This window comes from Canis lupus, chromosome 7 (assembly GCF_011100685.1).
Source record: "Canis lupus familiaris isolate Mischka breed German Shepherd chromosome 7, alternate assembly UU_Cfam_GSD_1.0, whole genome shotgun sequence".
Taxonomy (NCBI): Eukaryota; Metazoa; Chordata; class Mammalia; order Carnivora; family Canidae; genus Canis; species Canis lupus.
In genome coordinates, this window is record NC_049228.1 from 61622544 (window position 1) to 61631132 (window position 8589).

General features: G+C 34.8%; 1 protein-coding gene across 1 annotated transcript in view; it reads left to right on the forward strand.

Moving 5' to 3' along the window:
* CHST9 (carbohydrate sulfotransferase 9) overlaps positions 1-8589 on the forward strand; it is a 234385-nt gene that overhangs the window by 11027 nt on the left and 214769 nt on the right. The window lies entirely within an intron of this gene.

Sequence of the window (8589 nt, forward strand, 5' to 3'; positions counted from 1 at the left end):
AATGCCAAAAATGTTTCATCTGAATCTGATCATAAGGAAACAATCTGAGAACTCCAAATTGGTGGACATTCTTTAATATAATCAACTTGGACACTTCAAAAATGTCATTGTCACACACACACAAAATCCTGGAAGATTGTTCAAGATTAAAGGACATTGGGAGACATGGCAACTAATTGCAAGGCATCCTTCTTGATTAGATTCTTGATGGGGGTGGGGGGGATGCTATAGAGAGTACTACTGGGACAGTTGGAGGAATCTGAATTTGGGCTGTAGATCATAGAATAGTATAACATCAATGGTAAGTTTCCTGAGTGTGATAATCATATTGGAGTTGTGTAGGAGAATGTCTTTTGGGGCAAAGGATATATTTAAAAGTATTTACAGTTGAAATCTCATGATCTTTGCAACTTCCTTTGATGTGGTTGAGCAAAATTACTGTTTTAAGTGTTGGAGAGAGAGAGAAGCAAATGTGAACTGATTAAAGATTATATAGTAGTCATTATATTACTGCTACTTTTCTGTAAGTTACATGTTTTTCAAAATAAAAACTGAGTAAAGTACTCTGATTTTAAGCCAACTATGCAACAGATGAGATCATTATCACATTGTATGGAAGTGAGCTAGCATGTTTGAAAGTCATTTAGTCTATTAGTAAAGTATCCTTTTCAAAGTATCTAAATATCTTCATTTATCATTCCACAATATTTTGTAAGTTATATTTAAACACCTTAAAGGAGCTATGCTTAAAAGAATATGTTTTAGGCAGTGTAGGAGACAATGTATCCTCTTGTGTTTCGCTGTAAAACAATTAAACTACTGATTATTCTCACTACAAGATGCACAACATAGCAAACTAGTGTGCAGGGTAAAATAGATCTGGCCAGGGCACCAGTAAAATTTAGGATCTAGTGTGATTCTCAACTGTACAGTGTCTGGAAGGTGAGCAAGCACTGTTAGCGCTTATGTATTAGAAGCAGGTACCTAAAGCACAGTACCAGATATTTACAACTATCAAAAAATAAAGCTGTTTAATCAGTAAAGAGGGCTGTTCTCCATGAAGCACAAAGTAAAAAGGGTTCAATTGGGTTAAATTAAAAATACAAAATTTGTGGACAGCCCAGGTGGCTCAGTGGTTTAGCACCGCCTTCAGCCCAGGGCCTGATCCTGGAGCCCCGGGATTGAATCCCACATCGGGTCCCTGCATGGAGCCTGCTTCTCCCTCTGCCTGTGTCTCTGCTCCCCCACCCCCCGTGTCTTTCATGAATAAATAAATAAAATCTTTTAAAAAATACAAAATTTGTAGCAAATTATCTCTTTAGAAAAATTCAGCTTCAAAATAACTATTTAAAATATTTCTCCTACCATTAAAGTGTATGATATAATATTTGTACTCAGGTCCCTGTAAGAATAGTTTACTTGGCCCTAAGATAACATTTAGGGCTACTAACGAGATGTACCTTTCACATAATCAGAACAATGGAAGTGGTGCTTCTTGATACGATATAATAATAATAATGGTAAAAAGAACTTCTAGACCTTCTTATATCTTAAGATACAATAAGCCAAAGGTACAAATACTAAGACTTCTTTCCCCTTATATTTCATAAGATAGTTTATGAATTATTATAAGTTATAGCAAAGAAATTAGAGTTTCTGAAAAATCTGAAAAATAAGTTTCTTGATACTTCTAGCATATAGTGTCTTGAAGCTAAGTGTCACAATAATAGGAACTCCTCACCAGAATAAGTTGTAATTCATCTTCAGCTTATATTTAGGCAAATAGTAATGAAAAATATTGAACTTGGCATTGTCTTAATAAGGGGAAAACAATAAAAAATTGTTATGGGAGTGAGTTGGTTCTTTAAAAGTCTCGATTATCTTCAAATAAAGTCAATAATAGGGATCCCTGGGTGGCACAGCGGTTTGGCGCCTGCCTTTGGCCCAGGGCGCGATCCTGGAGACCCGGGATCGAATCCCACATCAGGCTCCCGGTGCATGGAGCCTGCTTCTCCCTCTGCCTGTGTCTCTGCCTCTCTCTCTCTCTCTCTGTGACTATCATAAATAAATAAATAAAAATTTAAAAAAAGTCAATAATAGCTTTTGTACCACTATCCCTCTCTCTCTCATCCCAAGCTACTATATAGCTTGCATTTATATTAGTATCAAGACAATGGATAACCATACCACTGAAAAGTATAAGACTTGAGTGAATGGGTGAAATTGAATTTTGTGATCTTAGTAAACTTAATATATTTTTATTTCATATTTTTTTAAAAAGTTCCAAGACCATGAAAAATGTATTAAAAGTTGTTAGAATTTATAGCAATAGGGAAAACAGACTTCCATATAGAATTTGGCATTAAAAGAAAATAGCTATGCGAACAATTTGTGTAGGTAATTATTGGCTGGAAGCTATTTGTACTCCAAGTTTATTGAATATACACATATGATAATATGACTTTACACAAATAGAACCTTTTGATAATAAATCCATGTAAAAGATTGTGCCTTGGGGAATAATTCTAGATGTTGTAAGTATATTTGAATTTCCTGCACACAGAAGGCGGAACTCTGGACCAAGTATGTAACTATTTTTCACTCATGATACTTAATAGGTCATTTTACCTAAAGTCTCAGAAAGGATAAATAAAACAAACAATGGAAAATAGTGTTGTTCCATTTGTACCCACATTCAAAACATTGCAATCATAGAAGAAATAGCGAAAGAGAACCATGAAACCTTTCTCCAGAAGTGAACTAAACTACATTCAAAATCAGTTATCAGAAATGAATAAAAACCTAATCATTACCTGAGAAGAATCCCTGTCAGTGCATGCTGGAATTACTGATTAACTGGTTTTTGCTTTTGTGGCATCCACCACTGAGTGGATACTTAGAAAAAGCATTGTAGTAGTAAAATAAAATATAGAAGACAATACTCTTCTCTTTATTAACCATCTACATTGTTAACACTTCATGGAACTGTGCACCTCCCCCCACTTCAAGCCAATTTTACTATTTGTTAAAAAAATAAACATGAAGTGAAGGATCCTTACAATTCCCTTTCCTCATTTAAAATTTTTGTTACATTTTTATGATTATGTCAAATTTTATATTTTCATATTTAAATGAAATCAGTGCTCAAACAGTCCTTTCATTACTGTTTCTCTTTCTGAGTTATTTTGATTCATTTTGTGCTTGGCTAGATTTTATTATCAAAGAATTTATTCTAGTAGGGCTCATGCAGATTTGTACTTCCTGAATTTTTGCTTGCCTGATGAGTATCTCTATCCCTCCACCAACACCACCACCCTGTCCCCTTGCCTGGCACCTGTGTCTCTAGCCCATAAGCCATTTTTTTCTCCCCTCCCCCATACTTGATGGGGGCAATGATGTGGAAGGGCAGGAGCTAGTGTAGTGGGGCGATCTACAGCTCCAGGCTCTTGCCTGGAACATCTTGTCCTACTCAGCTTGTTCCATTTGCTTTCAAGTTTAATTCAAGCCTCTAATTCTATGTTGTGATATAGTAGTTGTGGCTTCCCTTAAATTTTCTCCCAGAGTACCCTCAGCTGGGAGACCATGTCATAACTAATAAAAATAGTAGATGGGCATGGTATTTTCACCAGTCCTGCATCCCCAGTCAGTCTGAGTTTTAATAGGGAAACATCCACACTCCTTATAGCCTACTTATGCCCCTACTTATGATGGACAGTCTTTTGGAACCATGATAGTACGTTTAGGAAAATATATATCCAGCTCAAGGTTTGAGAGTGTATCTGCCAATTCTTACCCTCTCTGTTTCCTCTCTAGATTTTACAGAATTTGGTAGGTTTAGTTAATGGTTTGAATTGGTAACTCTTGTTTAATTGAAAATAGAGTTCTTTTTTTCACTATTTTCAAGTAGACTTTATTTGTTAGAGAAGTTTTAGGTTTACAGAAATATTGAGTGAAGAGTACAGAGATTTCCCATGTCTACGTCCCACACTCTGCCACGTACCACTAAATGTACACACAGCCTTCCCCATCACCAATTTCCTCCACCAGAGTGGTACCTTCGTTACAATTGATGAAACTACATTGACACGTATCACCTAAAATCCATAGTTTGGTGTTGTTTTACAGGTTTAGACAGATTTATAATGACATGTGTCTGGCATCATGTATCATCAGGGTAATTTTACTGCACCAAAGATCCTGTCTGCTCCACCTATTCATAGCTCCCTCCTCTGTAACCCCTGCCACCATTAGTCGTTCTGTCTCCATATTTTTGCCTTTTCTTTAAGAGTGTCATATAGTGAAATCATATAATCTATAACCTTTGCAGATGGACTTCTTTCACCAAGTAATATGCATATAAGTTTCTTCTCTGGCTCTCATATCTTATAGTTCATTTCTTTTCAGCACTGAGTGATATCCCATTGTCTAGATGGATCACAGTTTATTTCTTCACCTGTTGAAGGACATCTTGTTTGCTTCCAGTCTTGGCAGTTATGAACAAGGCTCTTTAAACATCCATGGGTAGGTTTTTATGTAGAACAAAGTTTTCAGTTCCTTTAGGTAAATACCAAGGAGAGTGATTACTGGATTCTATGGTAACAGTACTAAACAGTATGTTTAGTTTTCTAAGAAATTTCCATACTGCCTTCTGAAGTAACTACTATTTTGTCTTCCCTCCAGTAATGAATGAGAATTTCTGTTGCTCCACATCCTCATTAGTCGTTGATGTTGTCAGTGTTCTAGATTTTGGCCTTTCTGAAAGATGTGTTGTCTGATAGATGGTATTTCATTGTCATCTTGTTTGCATTTCACTGATGCTTATTTACCATTTTGTATCTTCTTTGGTGAGGTGTCTGATAAGTTCTTTGGTCCATTGTTAATTGAGTTGTTTACTCCCTTGTCATTGAGTTTTAAGAGTTTGTTCTATGTTTTAGGTAATAGTCCCTTATCAGATATATCGTTTGAAAATATTTTATCCCAGTCTGTGATTTGTCTTTTCATTTTCAGGATGATGTTCACAGAGCAATTTTTTTTTTTTACCTTTAATGAAGTCCAGCTTATTAACTCTTTTATTCATGAATCATGCCTTTGGTGTTGGTTCTAAAAAGTCAACATCATACCCAAGGTCTCCTTAGATTTTCTCAAATTATCGTCTAGGAGTTTTATAGTTTTATGCTTTACATTTAAGTCTGTGGTCCATTTTACTTTAATTTTTGTGAGAAGTGTAAGTTCTGTATCTAGATTCATTTTTTTACGTGTGGATGTCCGATTATTCCAACACAATTTGTTTTAAAAAAACCCTATTTTGGCTTTAATGAATTGCTCCTTTGTTGAGGATCAGTTGACTGTACTTACGAGGGTCTATTTCTGAGCTTCTTGTTCTGTTCCATTGACTTATTTTTTTTGTTCTTTTATCAATACCATGCTGTCTTAATTGTTGTAGCTTTATATTGTCTTGAAGTTAAGTAATGTCACCATCCCCAAACTTTGTTCTTCCTCTTCAATATTGCGTTGACTGTCTTTTGCCCCTCATATAAACTTTAGAATCAGTTTATTGATACACACAAAGAACTCACTGAGATTTTGATTGGGATTGCATGGAATCTATAGGCGAAATTGGGAACAACCAACATCTTAACAATATTGAGTCTTCCTATCCATGAACATAAAATATCATTCCATGTATTTAGTGTTTTGATTTCTTTCATCAGAACTTTGTAGTTTCCTTTTTATAGATCTTGCACATATTTTGTTATATATAACTAAGTATTTAGTTATTGATTGTTGATTTTTCATTCTTAGTCTGTTGATATGATGGGTTACATTAATTGATTTTCAAATGTTGAATCAGCCTTGCATATGTGGGATAAATCCAACTTGGTCATTGTGTATAATTATTTTTATAACTTACTGGATTTGATTTGGTAATACTTTGTTGAGGATTTTTTGCATCTATGTTCATAAGGGATTTTGGTCTATAATTTTCTTTTCTTGTAATGACTTTGTTTGGTTTTGGTATCAAAGTAATGCTGACCTCGTAGACCAACCTGGGGATTATTTCCTCTGTCTCTATCTCTGAAAGAAAATATAAAGAATTGGTATATTTTTTTCCCTTAGCATTTGGTAGAATTCACCAGTGAACCCATCTGGGTCTGGTGCTTTCTATTTTGGAAGATTATTAACTATTGATTCAATTTCTTTAATGAATATAGGCCTATTCGGATTGTCTATTTTTGTGTGAATTTTGGCAGATTCTTTCAGAGAATTGGTCCCCTTAATTTAGGTTATCAAATTGGTAGGCATAGAGCTCTTCATAACATTTATTATGCTTTTAATTTCCATGGGATATGTACTGATATTCTCTCTTTTATTTCTGATACTAGCAATTTGTTTCCTTTTCTTTTTTTAATTAGTCTGACTAGAGACTGACTGATTTTATTGGTCTTTTCAAAGAACTGGCTTGTGGTTTTGTTGATTTTCTCTATTGACTTCCTATTTTAAATTTCATTGATTTCTGTTGTAATTTTATTTTTTCTTTTCTTCAACTTATCTGGAATTAATGTGTTCTTCTTTTTCTAATTTCCTAGGCTAAGATCTTACGTGATTGATTTTAGATAGTATACGTATTCAGTGCTATAAGTTTCTCTCTAAGCACTGATATTGTGGCGTACCACAAATTTTGATAATTGTATTTTTCATTTTCATTTAGTTCAAAATATTTTTATATGTCTTTTGCAATTTCTCTTTAACTCATGTATTATTTAGAGGTGTGTTGTTTAACCTCCAAGTACTTTGGAATTTTCCAGCCATCTTTCTGTTACTGATTTTTGGTTTAATTCTGCTGTGATATGAGAATAGACATTGTGATTTCTATTCTTTTAAAAATTTTAACTCCTATTTTGTGGCCCATAATGTGGTTTATTTTGGTAAATGTTCCATGTACACTTGAGACGAATATATATTTCGCTATTATTGGATGAAGTAGTATAGCTAACCATTATATCCAGTTTCCTGATCATATTATTGAGTAAAACTATGCCTTCACTGATGTTTTATCTTTTTATATTTTTGCCTGCTGGATCTGTTGCATTTATTTTTCTTTTAAAATTTTATGTATTAGAATGAGAGAAAGAGAGAGAGAGAGAGCATGAACAGGGAGGAGGAGCAGAGGGAGAGGGAGAAGTAGATTCCCCACTGAGTAGGGAAACTGATGCAGGGCTTGATCCTAGGACCCTGGGATCATGACCTGACCCAAAGGAAAATTCTTAACTGACTGAGCCACCCAGATGTCCCTGGATCTGTTTATTTCTGATAGAAGGTTGTTGAAGTCTCCAATTATAATGGTGAATTTATCTGTTTTTCCTTGCAGTTCGATCAATTTTGCCTCACATAGTTTGATGCTCTCCTGTTATATATGTTAAGGTTTGTTAACATCTTCTTGGAGAATTGCTCCCGTACCATTATGTTATGCCCCTTTTTTATCTCTGATGTCTTTCTTTGTTGTGAAGTCAGGAGCAACTTAATTGGATCCTCTGCTCAGAGTATCACAAGGCTGTAATTAAGCTTCCACTGGGCTGCATTCTTATCTGAAGCCCAGGGTCTTCTTGTAAGCTTATTGAGTTTAGGGACAGAGTTTACTTATAACAGCTTTAAGACTGAGACCCTCACTTAGTCCTAAGGGCCACCCTTCTGCATAAGAAGTTCATAGCTAGGCTTTTTGCTTCTTCAAAGCCAGTAGGAGAGCATCTCTAGCTCTAAGGATATCCTGGGCCCATTCTTAAACAGATCACCTGATTAAGTTATGCCTACTCAAGATACTCATTTTATCGTGTGTGTGTGTGTGTGTGTGTGTGTGTACAACATGATTTGATAAATATACATTGTGAAATGATTACCACAGTCAGGTTAATTATAATATTTATCAACCTCACATAGCTACCTTTTTTGTGTATGTATGGTAAGAATGCTTAAGATTTACTCTTTTAACAATTTTCAAGTACCCAATATAGTGTTATTAACTATGATCACTGTACTGTACATTACATTCCCAGAACCTATTTATCTTATACTTGACGGCTTATACTCTTTGACTAGCAACTCTCTATTTTCCCAACTTCCTGGCCTCTGGTAGCCACCATTCTCTGTTTCTATGAGTTCTTTTTTTTTTTGTTTTGTTTTTTTGTTTTGGGTTTTGTTTGTTTTTGTTTTGTTTTTTTTGTTTTTGTTTTTGTCTTTTTTTAGATTCCTTGTGTAAGGAGATCGTATAGTATTCGGCTTTCTTGGTCTGGCTTCTTTCACTTAGCATGATGTCCTCTAGGTTCATCTATGTTGTCACAAGTGGTGGGATTTCCTTCTTTCTCATGATTGAAATAATCTTTCTTCTAATTAATTCAAGGCAACTGATTTAGGACATTAATTCTATAAAATGTCTACATTTTTCACATGCTATCCATTAGAAGCAAATTACAGATCTTATTTCCACATAAGGGGAGGGAATTATGTAGGTGTGGGCCTATTGGACTTAAGCTTAGAATTCTGTCTGCCTTAAAGATCTTGACTTGCATATTTAACTCACGGCTTACACCCAGC